The sequence below is a fragment of the Euphorbia lathyris genome, chromosome 3, assembly GCF_963576675.1.
Source record: "Euphorbia lathyris chromosome 3, ddEupLath1.1, whole genome shotgun sequence".
Classification (NCBI taxonomy): domain Eukaryota; kingdom Viridiplantae; phylum Streptophyta; class Magnoliopsida; order Malpighiales; family Euphorbiaceae; genus Euphorbia; species Euphorbia lathyris.
In genome coordinates this window covers 36,281,294-36,298,961 of record NC_088912.1, presented here as the reverse complement: position 1 = coordinate 36,298,961, position 17,668 = coordinate 36,281,294, and the positions used below count along the sequence as shown (strand labels likewise).

At 39.2% G+C, this 17,668-nt stretch overlaps 1 pseudogene; it reads right to left on the bottom strand.

The window, feature by feature from the left end:
- Nucleotides 1-2,679: 2,679 nt before the first annotated feature.
- Nucleotides 2,680-11,964, bottom strand: LOC136222612 (heat shock protein 82-like; annotated as a pseudogene).
- Nucleotides 11,965-17,668: the final 5,704 nt, after the last annotated feature.

The following is a 17,668-nucleotide window of genomic DNA, read 5'->3' as shown; positions in this document are numbered from 1 at the left end:
CCGTGGTTCTAGCCGTCGTCCGGTTATAGGATCAAAGTTCCAGGTGTGCTCCTGCCCAAACGTATTCGCCCCAGACGCCATTAATTCTGAATGCCCGTTAACCAAGGGTTCCGTGTGTTGTAGTGGAAGGATTCCTGGCATTCCCGATGTCGGTTGGGATGTTTGCCAGGTCGGATGGATCGTCATACTAGGATCGTGGTATGAGTAGTTGCTTGGATGGCTGCGTGGGTTCATGCGACTACTCTGACCTATCTGGGTTAGCTCTCGAGATGGCTGCGGAAGCGCAGATATGGAGGCAGTAGTCGATGGTTGTGTGGAGACAACAACAGGTTGTTGAGGAGCAGCCGCCACGGCGGTATTATGATCGGCCATTGCGGTTAACAAACTAATCATTCGATCCCCCGCCGCTTGGCTCATATTTGAAGCCAAGACTTGTCCTGCCATTTGTACGAAATCGCTATTGGACATCTCCATTTCATTTTGCACTTGAACCTCCAATAAGGGACTCAATTGTCCTGAAGGGCTTGACGAGCTAGGCACCACAGGCTGCGTACTTGCAGATTGCGAATTCGCAATCCGTGGACCCCTTGAGTTCATACTAGTGGATCTGGTTGTAACGCCGGTCGTTCGTGATGGTTCTGACATGTTCTTTGTGTACCTTTAACCAAATGTTGGTAAAAAAGGTCCACATTCACCGCACCAATGATAACTTGTTGGATCCGATTTGATGATCTCCGCCGTAGTTACCTGCAAAACAGAACCGGAGACAGGATCTCCGGAAAAACTCTCCGACGATCAAGTCAGTTTTTGTAGGAGGGTTGGTAAATTGACAATAGTATTGTGGGAAAAATGTGAATGTACCTTTCCCCCTTTGGCCTTAGGGCTTTTTATAAGTGTTCTTAAGTAACCGCCAAGGGCGGTTACCCCTTCCAGGCCATGTTCCGAGGGCGGTTACTCCTTTTTAGGTCATGCCCCCTCTCGTGGCTTTCGTGGCAACAAACGTGGTATCGTTTGTCCTGAGTGGGAGTTTTAATCATTATTTATTTTCATTTTATTTTTTTTATGTTTAAACTTTAAACTGATTTGAGATTCGGAGTATCTACTTTATTTTGCAGGTCCCCCCATCTCCAATGAAAGATATTTCGTTTTTTGTTTTGTTTTTTATTATTTTTATTTATTTACTATGTTTATGTTTGTTAATTTATTCTTGTTATCTTTAAACTTTAAACTGACTTAAACATCAGAGTATCTACCTTGGTTTGTAGGTCCATCATTTTATTGCTTTTTTCATTATTATGTTTTTTTTTGTTATGTTTAAACTTTACACTGACTTGAACGTCGGAGTATCTACCTTGTTTTGTAGGTCCGCCATCCATTATGGAAGACATTCAATGTCTTTTTTGTTTATTATATTTATCTTTTATTATTTTATTTTGGTTATGTTTAAACTTTAGACTGACTTGAACTTCAGAGTATCTACCTTATTTTTCAGGTCCTCATCTCAAATGAAAGATATTTCGTTTTTATTTATTTATTATGTTTATGTTTGTTAATTTATTTTAGCTATCTTTAAACTTTAGACTGACTTAAACTTCGTGGTATCTACCTTGTTTTGCAGGTCCCTCATTTCTGAGGAAGACATTTCATTGCTTTTTTCATTATTATATTTGTTTTTGGTTATGTTTATCTTGCTTATGTTTAAACTTTAGACCTACTTGAGCGTCAGAGAATCTACCTTGTTTTGTAGGTTCACAATCTCTTATGGAAACATTTAAAGTCTTTTTTATTTATTATGTTTATTTTTTGTTATTTTAATTTTGTTATGTTTAAACTTTAGACTGACTTGACCTTCGGAGTATCTACATTGTTTTGGAGGTCCCTCATTTCCGATGGAAGACATTTCATTTTTTTTTATTTTTTTTATTTAAACTTTAGACTGACTTAAACGTCGGAGTATCTATCTTGTTTTGCAGGTCCCTCATTTCCGTTGGAAGACATTTCATTGCTTTTTTCATTATTATGTTTGGTTTTTGTTATATTTAAACTCTAGACTGACTTGAGTGTCAGAGTAGCTACCTTGTTTTGTAGGTTCCCCAGACATTTAATGTCTTTTTTGTTTGTTATATTTATTTTTTGTTATTTTATTTTGGTTATATTTAAACTTTAGACTGACTTGAGTTTCAGAGTATCTACCTTATTTTACAGGTCCCCATCATCACCTGGAAGATATTTCGTTTTTTTTGTTTTTCTATTTATTATTTTTAGGGAAAAGTACAAAAATAAACCTTGTGGTTACACCTATTTTCTATTGCAGCCTTCTGGTTTAAAAATTTATAAAATGGTATATTGAGGTTTATTCCGTTAGCAAACACATATCAAATTGACTAACGGTGTTAAAAGTCAAAAGGAAAAGAGTTAATTTGGTTCTTGTATTTATTTATTTTATAAATTAACACCTCTTATTATTTAATTATCACAAACAAACCCCAAAATTAAAAATAAAAATCAAATACACCTTCTTCTCTCTCTTTCTAATTTTTTTTTCTTCTTTCTCTCTTCTCTCTCTAAAAATACAAAATACAAAATCAACTTTGATTTATATAATAGGTAACATAATCCGAATATTAAGTTAAAAATACATAATCAACTTTATGCTGGGAACAAATGCTCAGCTATTACTTATTCATTTGATTTAGCAAACACTTTCTCTACTCTGTCACCTAATATATCTTTGATGATTTTGCAGAGGTTTTCAAATGATTTCTTCTTTTCCTCCTTTTTCTTTTTTCTCTTCCTCAGTTTCATCGTGGAGTTTCAGCCCTTCTTTTTTTTTTTTTTTTTTGCTGAAACCAGCTTCTTTCCATCATACTCTTTCAATTGCCCAACAACGTATTCATCAATGGCGTCTACCATGAAGAGAACTTCGTATCCCTTCCTTTTGAGTCGCTCCAGGAATGGAGAATTCCCCACGGCCTTTTTGCTTTCACCTATGATGTAGTAAATCTCCTTCTGGCCTTCTTTCATTATGGTCACATAGTCTTTCAAGCTCATCATCTCCTCACCACTCTTGGTTGAGTGGTAGCGAAGTAAATCCGCTAACTTGGTTCTGTTCTGACTATCCTCATGAATGCCCAATTTCAAGTCCTTTGAGAAAGACTCGTAGAACTTGTTGTAATCATCCTTATTCTCTGTAATCTTGTTGAACATCTCAATGCATTTCTTCACAAGATTCTTCCTGATTACCTTGAGGATCTTGTTCCGTTGGATGTGCCGGCATAAAGTTGATTTTGTATTTTTAAACTTAATATTCGGATTATGTTACCTAATATATAAATGAAAGTTGAAAGTTGTTTTTGTATTTTTAGAGAGAAAGATAAGAAATTAGAGGGATGAAGAGGAAGTTATATTTGATTTTAGGGTAAATTCCAAAAAAAAAGCCCTGTGGTTTCATGTTCTTCCAAAAAAACCCTTGTGGTTTGTTAATACAAAAAAAAGGACTGTGGTTTGCGCCGTTACCCGAAAAACGGAAAATGACTTAACACCATTAAAGTGCTGACGTGGCACATGGGTAAGGTTGGAAATTGGGTTTTTTTTATTATTTTTTTTCTTTTTCTTCTTCTTCTTCTTCTTCTTCTTCTTAACAAAAGAAACAACACAGAAAAAGATAACTAATCAGTAATCAACCTTAATAATAGCAATCGCAATGATTGCCTCTAACAGAAATCGATACGAGATCAAAGAGAGAGTAAGAAAGATTGTAATTAGCCAAGACGGTTGCGGAACGATTCCTCTAACCCTTCTCTTTAGTGTTTTTTTGCCGAATTATGGGGTTAGGGAGTCTATTTATAGACTTCTCAAAACCCTAATCCCAGTTGTGTTAGGTAATTAAATAATTGGAATCTTATTCAGAATAGGATTCCTAATTAGATAATTAAATAAACACTTTACTATTATCTAAATAATAACTAATTATATCTAGATAATTATCATTAATCAAATTAATAATTAATTAATGTTAGGGATAATTAATTAGAGTTTCAATCACATAAAAACTTCTAATTAATATTATCAGATAATCCTTTAATTTAATTCATAACCACAATCAAATTATAATTATTAATTTTATCCCTAATTAATCTACAAATTTCGGCCCATATATATAGCGTCTCACTAATTACATTTTCGTCCTCCGATTCCAAGTCCCATATGCGACCCATTAGGTTCTTTATTGCCACTAGCCGTATATATCCTTTGAAATTATTCATCACGATTAATTCCAACATATATATAACAGAATACCGTCGCGAGCTGTTACTAGCAGAACCTATGATATTCCCCCAGAGCAATTAAGAAGTCAGGTTGATAACTGGCGTTAACCTTTCTGTATTAGGTACAGTATAATACGATCCTTCATCAACTATATCCTGTCGGTCAATTCCTTATAACCATGGAACGTGTCAAGGTTACATATAACGAAGAGTCTGGTTTTACTTGTACAAGTTGAATTCACTCTGAAAGATAAGTTAAGTGAAATATCCATTTCTACTCTTAACTCTATCACCTTGCAAGGATTTCAGTCAATTCACCACAAGCGGCCATTTGGATATATCTCCCACTTATCGGGAGTGACGAATGCTCAATCTGACATTAACTATTCTGCAATTACTTTGTGTGATACCCAACCCTGCTCTCACACACCCCAGGCTCTCACCTGTTGGATCGTGCTCGCACATAATCAAAGTACCAGACTCCATAATCCAGAATCACTAATTAACAAATGTTTGAGTCTGAGGATTAGTTATACCTACTAATACCAATGAGATGAACAGTTGACACATTAGATAAATCAATCCATACTGTTATCTCAAGTTGGGTCCCAATCCTAATGAACTCCTTCACCGGATCCATGTAACTATCTAGATATCTAAATATCTAAAGCTTGTGAGATCAGCTTTCTGTCTCGACAGAAAACATTGTTACATGCAAGTCTCAACAGTGATATGCCAACCCCTATAACATATTACTTGACTTGGGTTGATTTTAAGTTTATTGATCTTATTATAAAGTATAGTCTCACTTCATGCTTGTATGAACACTTTATAACTACTTAAATAAACTTAGGATTACTTTCTTTATGAAAGATTTGTGCCTTTATATATAGTTACATTTTAATGCTATATATCTGATTAAACAAATGATTAAATAAACAATTTATTCATTAATATTTATATCCTAAAACAATTGTCTATAGGACATAAACCCCAACATCCAGATGTGTTTCCAAAAAATTGATGAATTATTAGTGTCTTAGTTTATTTTGTTCTTTAAGTAATTAAGTTTCCTATGTTCTGGTGTTAAATTATGTTATTTGTTGTCTTTTTCTTATAAAATTTGTATTGTACTACAATTTCTATGTATTACTATTTCACATCGGATACCATTTGCTTCAATAATTATAGTGATGTTCACATGGGATACCATATACGACCATAATTCAACACAGCTGGATACAGCTGTTCACGTATAATGATCGTGACAACACGTACATATCTCTCTATAAGATAAACATACTATGGACATCTAAGCTCACCCCAATTGTAAAATGGATCCCTCCCAGAATTACTCAAACTTCCCTACTGAATGGAGCATCATCTCGAGCCTGAATCAGGAGCAATGCACAGAGAAGATGATTGAATATCAGTATGATGTTGTTCGTTCTTATGGACAAACTTTTATTCAATCGGATTTGTTTCATCCTATGTTCCCTTTTATGTCGTGTTTTAAACTTCCGAGCCGTGGGGAGTTTCCCAGGTGCTCGTTGTACATGTTGTGGTTCTTATGCTATATGCATTATATACCTATCGAGTTTTCTCTGTCTGAATGGTGTGACGGTCTCAGTGGAGGTACTGTTCCTCCAAATGTTCAAACATTTATGCAATGGTTTATGCCGATTCATGCATGGAATGATCGTTTTACCCAATTATTGGTCGAAAAAACGAGGCTTTACAATGCATTGCAAAAACCAAAATATATATCTGTCATATTTTTTTTAAAACTGACAGCATCTAATGCGTTTCATGAGCTCTATGAAACTTATCCAGCATCTTTATGTGCAAACTGGCACTCCCTTCGCAGCACAACTATTGCTCTCCAACACGTAAGTGCACAGAAAAATAACTGCAATGCTGGTTGGGGACCAAATGAAAGGCCATGGGACAATCTTCCAACAGAATATACAGAAACAATTGCAGAAGCTAGAGAGATCTTTGACACCGAACAGTCTTTTGGGATCGATATGAGGGATTAATTTTAAATTATATGTTGTATTTATGCTTAGATTATGATTATGTAGTAATTTTAAATTATATGTTGTATTTATGCTTAAATTATGATTTAAAATTAATTATTTTAAGAAAACACGTGAATGTATTGTCAATTCGCACCGAATTCGAATTTGGACTGTATCGTCTACTTTAATAATACGCGTGAAGGTCTTATCAATTCGCACCGAATTCGAATTTGGACTGTATCGGCTACTTTAATAAAGCACGTGAAGGTCTTGTCAAGTTAAAGGTGTTGTCAATTTAATACACACCTACTAACACACAACTACTCTTTCAATTTAATACACACCTACTAACACACAACTACTCTTTCAATTTAATACACACCTACTACCATTTATTACAAAACACCTCACTACATTTTTCTCATATAAATTACACAACTACTCACCTCAATAACCACTCACATATTGTATCAAACACTCTAAAAATGTCTGATTCCAACTATTTTGAACAATTCAATCGGGGTGATGGCGTTTATAGCTTCTGGGATGAAACAGGTGATTATATTCATCAAGCTCTCGTACAACAATTAACAGAACAATCTGTACCAACTCATCGTCGGAGACATCTAAATCGCAACCGTGAAGAAGGTGCAACACGGTTATATGAAGATTACTTTACAGATCCTCCGCTGTACGATGAGGCCATGTTTCGTAGACGGTTTCGGATGAGTAAACCGTTGTTCTTGTGTATAGTTCAAGAGTTAGGAAATCACTCGCCATATTTCCAACAGAGGGCTGATGCTACGGGCAAGTTGGGATTTACTCCACTTCAAAAATGTACATCAGCTCTTCGTATGCTTGCTTATGGGGAGGCCGCCGATCATGAAGACGAATACCTCAGGATCGCAGAGACTACAGCCTTACAATGTTTGGCCAAATTTCATCGTGCTATTGTCGAGGTGTTCGGAGCAGTTTACATGAGGAAGCCTAATGCTAATGACGTCAAACGCCTTTTTAAGATGCACGAAGACATACATAGATTTCTAGGGATGCAAGGAAGTATTGATTGCATGCACTGAGAGTGGAAAAATTGTCCAGTTGCTTGGCAAGGTCAATATACCCGAGGAGATCATGGGGTTCCTACAATCATGCTTGAAGCAGTTGCTTCACAATACACATGGATATGGCATGCTTTCTTCGGTGTTGCTGGATCAAACAACGACCTTAATGTGCTTAACAAGTCGCCTTTATTCCATGAGAAATTAAGGGGGCAAGCTCGTGAAGAGGTGTTTGTTGTTAATAATAAGACATATAATATGGGATACTACCTAACTGATGGTATATATCCTGAATGGGCTGCTGTAGAAACCGAGTCGGAGGACCTGTGATGAAAACCTGTAACAAGACGGTTGAAGCGGTTGGTTCCGGGAGTTTTAAAGCAAAAAAAAATATATAATAAAAGACGTGAGGTCAGTAGGAGTGGCGGTCGTCGAATGGACGGCTCGCGAGTGCTTAGCGACGTGGTGCGAGCGCCTAGCGATAATCGGCGCGCGCCCGACGACAGTTGGACGCGCGCCCGACAGCGCGGGGCGCACGCCCAACGTCCGCTGGTCGCGCGCCCAACAGCGCGGGGCGCATGCCCGACGTCCGCTAGGCACGCGCGCCCGACAGCGCGAGGCGCACACCCGACGTCCGCTGGGCGCACGCGCCCGACGGCCGTTGGGCGAACGCCCAACGCCTGTTGGGCGATCGCCCAACTAATGTTGGGCGTTCGCCCAACACAAGTTGGGCGTTCGCCCAACATATGTTGGGCGTCCGCCCAACTAAGTTGGGCGTCCGCCCAACCTACTTTGGGCGACGCCCAATTTTAATCGGGCGTCGCCCAAAGTTTCCGGGGATCCATGCCTATATAAGGCACGGATCCCCATGCATTTAAAGGGGGGGATTAGGGAGAGCTTTCTCACTCTAGACATTTTTAGAGAGAGAAAGTGAATTTTTTTGAGAAAAATATTTTTTTTCTCAAAAAGTCCGAATTTCCTAAAAGTTAAATTTTTACTAAAAACCCGAAAAACACCGGAAAATCACGATTCGCGGAATGAACCGACTTCGACTGTCAGATACCGATCTTGAGGTATTATCCAAGGACTAGACTCGTTTTATTTTATTTTATTTATTTCCTTTATTTATTTATTTTCATGTTATAATTTTATTTATTTAGTTATTTATTTATTTATCACGTTTTATTTAATTTTTCGTATTTATTTAATTTTCGTCTCGTATTAAATAAACGTTCGTTTTTGTTTTGAAATAAAAAAAAAACCTCGTTTCAATATCCCAATACGAACCGTGATCCGATTCAAAGGTAGTTCGGGATTAAAAAACGTTATAATTATAAGTTTTGAAAATATTTCGAAATAACGTTTTAAAATAAAACATCGTTTTAGGATTCTCCGTTATAGACTATGATTCTATTTGGGTAGTTCGGAGATCCAAAACGATAGAATAGATCTAATTTAAAGTGTTTGAACAAATCTGGAAACTGTTGGAGCAGTTCTGTAATTTTCCGTTTTCTGTCACTAAAGGCTGTTTACCGACGGATTTTCCATCGGTAAAGCTGCTGAAATGTAAAAAATGCTGTTTTGATCCCTCTTTCTCAACTTTTAGACTTTTGGTCCTTGTATATATATGTGTATAATTATGTAATGTATTTATGAAAATTATTTTGGGTTATATAACTATTAATTACATATTATTTATCTATCTACTTTATATTTTAAACTTAATTTACATCAATTTATTTTTGTAAAGTAACATACTTGTACATATATATAGTTTTTGGTTTATTTAAGTTATATGAGCCCTTATTTAGGGTGGGGGTTATTTTCTATATATTTATTATGTAAAACTATTTTGGGATGAATTTAACTTTCTTATTTATGGATTTTATTCTCTATTTTTACATTGTTTCTTAAATCAAAATCAAAGTGTATTTTAATTAGTATTATCTCTATTTTCATTTGTATATATGTACTATTATTTTGTTTCTTACCATATATTTAACCTACATATATTATTACTATTTTCACCATTCTTGTATATATGTATAAATATGTATATTTATTTTCCTTTTAGGTTTTCTATATGTACATATACTATAAATATATTTGGGTTGATTTAGACTAAATTTCTTAACTGTTGTGATTAGAGGTTAATTGAGTGAAAAAAGGGAAAACAAAACCACAAAAAGAGAGTTTAATTTGCTTATTTAAACTAAAAGTTTTTCTAGATACTCCTAAAGAGTAAATAAAAGGCTTTTTCTATCATTTCAAACGATCTTCTTAAACATCACGTTTTAAAACCTTAATTCGTTCCAACGACGGATTAAGCGAACCTTGTAATTAAAATCGTTTCTTTTCATTGTAAATAATGAAGTTTTGAATCGTTTTCCTAACTAAACAGTTTTATACAAAATGAATGAACTTGTATGCTTAATCATGTTTTTGGTTAAAACTTCTTGTTCAAATGTTTTCAAACGCTCGAGTCGTTCCAACGGCGATTCGAGTCGATGTCATGTAAATTAACGGGGTTTTGAAACGTACCTAAATCGTTCCAATGGCGATTAAGGTACGAACCATGTAAATAAACTCGTTTTTCGGGGAGTGAGATTAGCTTAAAGTTAGTGTACAGTCTAAAGCATAAAATCACACTGTGAATAAATCAATTCTCTCTTCTCCCCCTCTCTCTCCTGTATACTTCAAATTTATGCAAAATGGGTGATTCTTTACTAAAATGGCTCAATAACATGCTCAAAACGGTTTTCAAAGCGAGAAAGAAAAGGTTTCAAATGAATTTTAAACTTAAAGAAATATGCGATTAGTCCGTTATCGCCTAACACGCTGAGTAGGAGGCCGGTGGTTCATAACCGGGCGATGTCGGGGTGCCTAGTAGCCTTTCTCCGGAAAGGAGCTAGCCTTCTCGGCTCGTACCTAAGTTTCCCGAACCCTCACCGGTCTCCCGCAAGGGATCGGTGTTCATTTTCCCATTCGTGGGTGGCGACTCTTCCATACTCCGAGCTCCGGTCCTGCCGAGCAGCTTGATTCCACGATTGGTTGCTTTCGGCGCCAATCACCGCTTACGTCGCCATGAGGTGTCCACCTCCCGGTCCGCCCGGGCGAGGCCATTTGGCACCTTGTCTAACAAGTGGCGACTCTGCTGGGGAAGCGAGAAATTTGATTCCGGAAGGCGTGTATTAAGCCCTTAACGGGGACAGATCGTATTATTTCTTTTCGTATGCATTCATAAGCATTATTGCAAACCTTTTGGGTAATTTCCGCGAAACCTCTAGCGAGAGTCCATTCGTCGCTCGAAAGAGGCTAGTGTAAGTTCCCCCTTACAGTAAGGCGCCAAAGGGTCCCCATCCATTCGTTAGGGGTGAATTTGTGCGGTCCTGTGAGGTCCCACGATCAGCCGTGTCAGCATATAGTAGCCTTAGAAGTTGCCATAGGATTACCCGTTACTATTTTTGATGTGATAAATGAATCAGTTCGTGTTTTCAAATTGCCATGATACGTGTCTAATCCTAAAATATGTAAAGGAAATGAAGCGATGCGTTAATATAACTCTTAAACCGATATATAAACTACCCCAAAACATCGAAACGATTCGAACTAAAGACGACTTAGTCATCTCGTATGAATGAACTTGTGCGACCCGCCTGGTCCCTTTCCGTGTCCCGAAGAAGGCACATGTTCAGGAAGTGCGTTGTGACGTAAGCACGTATTAGTCCAAGTCGGTTTGATATTAAGGATAGTTATAGCTCGATCCAAAAGACTATATTAACGATAGCCGTTATTCACATTCTTTAAATACGTTGGGATAAAGCGAAATTATGACAAAACGAAAACGAAGAACATTTTTGTTTAGAACGACCCCGTTGTAACGTAAAGAGTTTTGCAAACATGGCCCGTCCCTTCCGAATAAAAGACGAGCTCTTACGTTATGCCTTGTGTCGTTCTTAAGAGAAATGGACGTGTCCGCGAAAGTGACTAAGAAAATAAAAGAAAAGCAAAAATAAACAAACGACCAAAGTCATTCTGTATCTACGATGTATATCCATCCCGAGGGTAGTTAAAGAAAATGAACCAATGCCGTTAAATACGTGCCTCGAGCCGGTATGTACGCCGTTTAAAATCATAAAGCCGAATTAAGCTAAAACCGCATAATTGCGCCATATGGACGAGACTGTGGGTTTGATTAATGGCTCGATCATTTCGACCGTTACCAAAACTACAAGAAGTATGGCCTGATCTGCGTGTTTGCTTGACTCGTGCCTAACTGAAAAAGAACGGTAATATCCCTGCTTCGAATAAGCATGTGATTTAATGAAACGTTGATTTTCTATAACCACGCTAGGGTGATATATCCCGTAGATTGGAAGAAATAAAAACTTGTTGCTAGCCGAAAGATTACCGTGCGCTCAAATAAGACTCGCCGTCTTTTTACGTAGCCAAAATGAGCAAACGGATTCTTAACGCTAAAAACAAACACGTTACGCGATGAGTCCGTTCCTTAAAAGTGCTTTCATCACTAAATAAACATGTGGTTACGTCTCTCGATAGATCCAAAAAGATCCCGTTGTAATCCAAAAATCGAGACACGAACCCACGTAAATAAAAGGGAACAAGTCATTGTCAATAACGAACGATTGAACCGGAAAAATAACTCATACCACGTCTAAATCCGAGATACGCTCAAGAGGGAATCAAAACCCGAACTAATGCATCTCGCGAAATGACAAAAGACGAGTTATTCGAAAGGACAATCCATTTGGTCGATATCTTAGTCACTGGATGTTGATACGTAAAAAATGAACTGTATTGTCTGATGGATGATTTACTTTTCCGCAATAATCGATGGCATCACGCGTCCCCTGGACCGCAATGTGAGCCCCAAACCAAAATCCTAGGAAAGAGACTTGGACCATCGAGTGTGTGGAGGAATAAGGGTGGAAGAGAGATGCTGTGATACGTGTAATTAGACTGACGTTTGTTCTTCTTATCTTATATATCCGTAAATAAATAAACACACACACCACGAATCATGCATATAAACCATGCATACATACTAATGGATGGCCGTTCGCGCAGACTTCATCATTAAGCGGTTGTGGTTTCGCGAGAGTAACCGGCTAGTCAGGCAGTTTGATCAGCTACGGATCGTCAGTTCTGAATCAGCAGTGGTGACGTCCGAATCATCGTTGTCCGAATCAGCTCAATCTTCGGTCAGTATGTCTACGCCAGATGAGAGAATATCAGGGTTAGAAAGAGTGGTAAACAACCTTAATGATCAGTTAACCTTAATTTTAGTCCAGCTGGACGAGCTTGCAATTAAGAGTAACAAGAGTGGCAGTAAACCAGCTAAGAGCATTGTGAGCACGAGTCCCCATTTTGGAAATAACTATCAGGATCGCGTAACAAGTAGTTTGGGAAAGAGAAAACAAAGGGAAGAGGAATGGAAGCAGCACATCACTCAGGAAGTGCATGATCTATGCGGGGTAGGCTCTAGGTGTCAGGATTTTTATAACTTGAAGAACTGCTTGTCGGTGACTGCTTTGCCTTTGAGATTCCAGCTCCCGAACATGAAGAAGTTCGATGGAACTGGGGATCCTACCGCCCATGTGAACCAATATATGGCAGCAATGGAACACATAATTCTGATAGAGGAACAAATCCTAGGGTTGTGCAGCGCCTATCTGGAAGGAGTTGCCCTCATGTGGTTTCATGCATTGCCACTAGGAACGAAGAAAGATTGTAAAGAACTAGCGAAGGTATTCATCACCCAATATAGCTTCAACACTATGTTTGAGGTTACTTTGAGGGAGCTAGATGGTCGTAGATATTTGGGGAAGTTCCTCCGACGAGGATGGTATCAATCAGAGAGTTCCGATCAACATCTGGGATGAGTCTGATGATGAGCTGGAAATGGCTGCTAGCACCGAAGGAAAGATTCTGCCAGGTTTTGAGATCTTCAATGATGTTACCGACTGGGGCAAAGGAGAAGCAAGTTGTTTGATCGAGGAGATCATGATGTTAGATCTTAATGCCGAGGAGCAGGTGATCACTATTGAGGCCACTGTGGGAACGGTGGATGAGCCCAGTACCTCCAAGACTTATGAGAAACCCGAGAACCCTGTTGATGACAACTAGATTACCGCTTTGTTTGAATCTGATGATGTACTCACCAATACTATCAATGAAACGAATTCTGATTTTGCTTACTTGCTTGATGTTGATTCTGATCATTCCATGCATTCTCATTCATATAACATGCCTACATTTGAAATCAATACAATAGAAATGTTAACTTTCAATCTTGGCATGGATGAAAATCCTAAACTTATACAAATTGCTCAAGAATTAACTATTGAAGAGAGGAAAGAATTTGAGAGAATAATAAAAAAAAATACGAAATAGTGTTTGCTTGGACATGCCTGAAATCGATAAATCCATCGTAGCTCACCGTATTCCAAAATACCCCGATGCTAAACCCGTAAAGCAAAAGCTCCGACGCATGAGGCCAGAATGGGTAGATAAGATCAGGGAAGAAGTGAAGAAATAGTTAAGAGGCAGGTTTCATCGAAGTAATTGAATATCCGCTGTGGGTGGCAAATGTAGTGCCAATCGCAAAGAAGGACGGTAAGGTGCGAATGTGCGTCGACTATAGAGATCTCAACAAGGCTTGAAGATGAATTCGCATTGCCTCACATCGATGTATTGATCGACAGTGCATCATCAAGCGTCTTGCACACGAATGTGGATGGCTTCATGGGCTACATGCAGGTTCAGATGGCCGAGAAGCACAAAGCAAAGACCTCGTTCACTACTGAGTGGGGGACATGTTGCTATAGAGTAGTGCCATTTGGTTAAAAAAAACGCCGGGGCAACTTATCAGCAAATGGCTACGGCACTATCCCACGACATGATACACAAAGAGGTGGAAGTCTATGTGGATGACATGATGGTCAATTCGGATACAAGAGAAGGGCACTTCGGAGCACTTGAGAAGTTTTTGGCCCGAATCGCAGAGTTCAAGCTAAGGTTGAACCCGAAAAAGTGTTTCTTTGGCGTTTCATCGGGGAAAATCTTAGGCTATGTGATTAGTAACAAGGGAATTGAGGTAGATCCCGACAAAGTGAAGGCCATACAGGTTCAGTATATCAGTCGGTTCATGGCACGACTCACTGCAATCTGCGAGCCGATCTTTAAGCTGCTACGGAAAGATCAACCCACGGTTTGGAATGATAAGTGTCAGCAAGCATTGGAGTGCGTCCGGAACTATTTGTCTAATCCCCCAGTTCTAAGACCGCCTAAACTTGGAAAACCGCTTCTCCTCTATGTAGCGATCGAGGAGCGATCTATTGGGGCAATGCTGGCCCAGGAAGGGGACACCGGTGTGGAGCACGCGGTGTATTATCTGAGTAAGAAGTTCCTGGAATACGAGCTTAAGTATAACATGATTGAAAAGACGTGCGTGGCAGTAGTATGGCTAACAAAGAAACTGCGGCACTATTTTCAATCTTACAAGGTGATCATTATTTCCCGGATGGATCCCGTGAAATATCTGTACCGAACTCCGTCTCTAACAGTGAAGCTAGCCCGATGGTTGTTACTCTTGTCCGAATTTGACATCGAATATGTAACGAAAAAGGTTATTAAGGGGAGAGCCGTAGCGGAATTTCTGGCCAATCAGCCTCTGAACGCAGAAGAGGAGGAGATAAATTATGATTTCCCCGATGAGCACTTGAACTCCATAGAAGTTATATCGTGGAAAATGTTCTTCGATGGAGCGGTTAACTCAAATGGAGCCGAAGTAGGAGTGCTACTTATCTCACCAGAAGGAGAAAGGATCTCAATGGCAAAGAAGCTATCCTTCCCTCTCACCAATAATATGGCCGAATAAGAAGCGTGCATCTATGGGTTGGAGTCATTAGCAGCGCTGGGAGCATCATATGTTGAAATTTGGGGAGACTCAAAACTGATTATCGAACAAGCGCAGGGAAACTGGGAAGTAAGGGAATAAAGGTTACACCCGTACCTAGACCAGCTAGGGGGGTTGGCACAGAGGTTCAGTGAGTGCCGCTTTTATCATATTCCTCGAGCACAGAATCAGGCAGCGGATGCTTTGGCCACTTTGGTGTCGATATGGGATAATCCCCAGAACCTTGCCTCAAAGCCTTTGGTATTGAGGAGGTCTCACAAACCATGCTACGAAAATGTAATGCTGTTAGGGGCAGATGAAAGGCCTTGGTATTTCGATATCGTAAACTTCATGAAAAGTGGAACATACCCGGCAGAATCAGAACTTAGGGATTAGGCTGTGATCAGAAGGTTAGCTCAGTAATTTGTCATCCACAATGACTTGCTTTACAAAAGACACGCCGATGGTTTACAATTGAGGTGCTTGGACGAGGGAGAAGCCCGTGAGGCATGGAGTCAGTACACTCGGGAATTTGTAGGGCCTATATGGGAGGAGCAGTATTGGCAAGGAAAATCATAAGGCAAGGCTTCTATTGGCTCACCATGGAAAGAGATTGCAATGAATGTGTGAAGAAATGCCACGATTGTCAAATCCACGGCGATTATAATCACCTGCCAGCTATGGAACTGCACGTGTTGGCACCCATTTGGCCGTTTGCAGCTTGGGGCATTGATATGATCGGTAAGGTGAGGCCTAATGCATCAAATGGACACAAGTTCATCGCAGTTGCCATTAATTACTTCACCAAGTGGGTAGAGGCAGAATCGTTTAGTAAGCTGGGATCGAAGCAGATGAGGAAGTTTATTGAAAAGCATCTAATCACCAGGTTTGGGGTGCCTCACCACATAATCACGGATAATGGGATCCAGTTTCAAGGGGAAGTGAAAAGTCTCTTCCAATAGTACGGTATTGAGCATCATAGATCGTCTCCATATCGCCCACAAGCTAACGGGGCAGTAGAAACGGCCAATAAGAACCTTAAGAGGATTCTCGTAAAGACAGTAGCATCGCATCGGAATTGGCACGAGCAGCTTCCGCTCGCTTTATGGGCTTATCGCACGATGGTTAGAATGTCAACTGGGGCAACGCCGTTCTCCTTAGTGTATGGGGCAGAAGCAGTTCTGCCCGTTGAGATTGAGAAGCGATCGCTGAGAATCGCGGTAGAAGCAGAGATTCCCGAGACAGAATGGGTGAAGAACCGATATGAACAGTTGGCGTTGGTGGATGAGAAAAGGATGGAGGCTCTTTACCATGTGCAGTTATATCAAAGAAGGATGGCCCGGGCCTTCAACAAAAAGGTCAAGGCCAGCCTTATCAAAGAAGGGGATATGGTGCTGAAACAGATCCGAATGACGCACACTAACCCTAGGGGCAAGTTTAGGCCAAACTAGGAAGGACCGTTCTTCGTGAGGAAGATCCTGAGCAAGGGGGCGGTGAAGCTTGCTACTATTGACGGTATGGAGTTCTCCGAACCTACCAATCTGGATAGGCTTAAGAAATACTTTTCGTAAAAAAAAAAGGAAAAAAAGAAATAAAAATTCCCGATAGGTTGAAAACCCGCAAAGGGCGACCTATGCAACAATAAGGGACATCCCAATGAGTGAAAACCCAAGAGGGCGCTCATTTGAAAATTCCGGGATAATAAAAGGAGAGTTGAAAAATCGTTGGGACCTGAAAACCGAAAAAAGGCGGGTCCTGGTAACAGTAGTTATATCTTGAGCAATTATGGAAATAATGTGTAAGTGGCTAAGTATTTCTGTTGCTTGTAAATAAATAAAGTGTTTAGCTATACTTCGAACGATCAATCAACCACACAGATAAACAAAGTTCACAAAGATCACAGATTGGATCTTGAAACAACAATCAAAAGAATACACACAGAATTTACCCTGGTTCGGCTTAACTGCCTACATCCAGCAACTTCACTAATCAATGGAGATTACAACAAGATTGAAACAGTTTCCTCTCTAGAAACTCTCGTGTTTTCCCAATCCCCAACTCAGTATATCACAGTGTACACTAATGACTTAGTCTAAGAATAATCTCTCCTATGAAACTACTTCCCAACCTAGACCTTTTATAGCCTTTACAAGGTTGTGAAAATACCCAAAATATCCTTACTCAAAATGTACTAACTCAGCAAGACCTACTGACCAGTGGTAACACAGCAAGACCATGTTGACCTGTATTAACACCTCAGTACCATGCTGACCATAGCCATGCTGACTTGATAACTCAGCATTATACCGACTTGTTGAATTACTTCATGCTGACTTGATTACATACAATTATGCTGACTTGATAACTCAGCACCATTCTTGATTAACTCAGCATCATCAGCAA